At 46.0% G+C, this 2358-nt stretch overlaps 1 pseudogene; it reads right to left on the bottom strand.

Annotated features, from left to right (window-relative positions):
* On the bottom strand, nucleotides 1–1985 carry LOC126032615 (non-POU domain-containing octamer-binding protein-like; annotated as a pseudogene).
* Nucleotides 1986–2358: the final 373 nt, after the last annotated feature.

Here is a 2358-nt window from a genome sequence, read left to right as displayed (position 1 = left end):
TTTTTTTTTTCTCTAAGAGAAATGTTTTTATTAGGACATGAAAGGGCAATACATGGGATATAACAGAACCATATGTAAGTTGTCTGTGACCTCTGTGGACATTTTCTGGAATTCCCACCTGGGAGTGAATGGAGCAATGAGGCTAAGGTCATGGGGGAATGTTTGGTTTTAATGGTATATGTGGCAGTGTCTTTGTGGTTGCAGAGTATGAATAAGCAAATAGAACAAGATGGACAAATGGAATGATCAAGATTAACGGGGCTCTAACTGGATCCATTTTGTCATTGTTTCCCCCTTAGGCTCAACAATCAAATGAGAGTTCAGGAATGCACCGCACAAAACTATATCACAAAGAATTGATTTGTAATGATCTCCCCTCCCTTGCCCTCTGCCTCCAGCATATTCCCTAAAATAGAGTACTACAGGCAGGGAAGACCTAACTATTGGGAGGAATCCTTAACTCTTTTCCAGGGGAGAATTCTGGCTAGTCCAAAAAGGGTCCTTTTCTTTAGGGTTTTAGGAAACTAGACAATACAATTTTATTAGTATCGGCGCCGTTTGTTTGGAGCAAATTCAGCTCCAGGAGCTGCTCGAATGAATGTAGGAGGGGTTCCGCCAATTGCCCCGATTCCTTCCATTGTAGCGGCTTGGCCAAAGCGCTCAGTTGTTGGTGGTGTCAATCTCAAGGTTCCGTCTGGCATCATAGTGGCAGGTCCTGGAGGAGCTGGAGTACCAGCGGGTACAGGAGCAAGAGGCATGGCACCTCTGTTGTTTATTCCCATAGCACCTCCCATAGCCATCTGGCCCATCTGGAGCTCCTATTCTCTATTATGGGCACATGGGAGATATACCGCATCAGGGAAGGGTCCCTTGAATCCTTCCTGCTGTCGCCGCATCATTTCTTCCTGTTGTCTCCGCATCTCTTCCTCACGGCGCCTACGTTCTTCCTCCTGCCTAAGTTCCAGTTGTTTTCGTTTTTGCACTTCTTGATTATGTAGCTCTTCCATTCTTCGAAGTTTTTTTTGAGGTCTCATCAAATCCTGCCTCATTAGCATGATCTGGTGCTCATGACGAGCAGCCTCCATCTCCATTTCCAGTTTCTCACGAGCTTCCTTGATGTTGCGGTCCACCTGGTCCTGCTGCTGTTTCTCCATCTCAATGAGTGCCTTCCAGCGCATGGCATACTTATACTCAAAGGAGCCAGGCTGGGCAAATTTGGGTGGTTGTTCTCGTTCCTTGTGAAATTGCTGGTTTTTAATAACCAGTTTTTCTGGTAATCCCTCTTCATCAACTAGCTGGTCCATGGGCTCCACAGTCACAGGTCTTGGGAATGTGGTTAGCAGGAAGGAGCCTTCACTACATCTGTCCAGAGCTTTCCAAGCCGCTGGTTTCCCTGAGAATTCTACAATGCCTTTTCCAGAAGGCCTTCCTCGATCATCCACAATGACCACAGCCCTCTCCACCTGACCAAACACAGAAAATGCTTCCTCCAGCAGTTCATTTGGACACACACTGAGGAAGGTTTTGAACTGTGAGGGATGCACTATGACAAGCAAAGCGTACAAGCAGCTGCTTTCCCCGGAGGGGCATGTTATCCAGCTCCACTTTGGCAATTTCTGCTAAAGTTCGTGTATCCAAGCGAATAAAGCCAAAGCCCTTATCCTTACGAAGGAAGACTTCACCAGCCTTCCCATATTTCTCAAATAGTTTCCTCATTTCCTCCTCAGTGATATCAGGAGGAAGATTCCCCACAAAGAGCCGGCTGCGCTGAGTAAAGGACTTCTCTCCTGGTTTTCGAAAATTCTTCAGGTCAATAGTCAAGCCTTCATTTTGGCTGCTGGCTTGTTGCCCATTTGCAGGTATTGGTGCTGGTGGTGGCGGCTGCTGCTGCTGTAGCTGCTGGTGCTGATGATGCTTCCTTGGAGCATGATTTTGCTTCTCCAGGTTAAAGGTTTTAGTGCGCTGCATATTTGCACCTTTACGACTCCTGCCATAGTGCAGCATCACTGTTTGAAAACGTAACAATTTCAAACGACACAATAGGTGTTTCACAGTAAATAATACCCTCCACAGTCTGCTCTCTCCTCGGAGTAGACCTTTTAATTTCTCTTTTAAGGCTGGTTTTGAGTCTGTAAAGTTTCTGAGCTGTTGCTTATCTGTGAGGCTATGTATCCTCTTACCTTCAAACCTGAAAGTCAGTCTGGCTGGATGCAGTATTCTAGGCAAAGCAGTCATTTTGTTGAGTTCTGTCACTATATCCCACTACTGCCTTCTGGCCTTGAGGGTTTCTTGTGACAGGTCTGCTGTAAATCTTAAGGATGCTCCTTAGAATGTAATTTCCCTTTTTGATCTTGATGC

This window comes from Suncus etruscus, chromosome 16, assembly GCF_024139225.1.
Source record: "Suncus etruscus isolate mSunEtr1 chromosome 16, mSunEtr1.pri.cur, whole genome shotgun sequence".
In the NCBI taxonomy this organism is placed as follows: Eukaryota; Metazoa; Chordata; class Mammalia; order Eulipotyphla; family Soricidae; genus Suncus; species Suncus etruscus.
The sequence above is the reverse complement of the archived record's forward strand: the minus strand, read 5'-3'. Positions and strand labels throughout refer to the sequence as shown.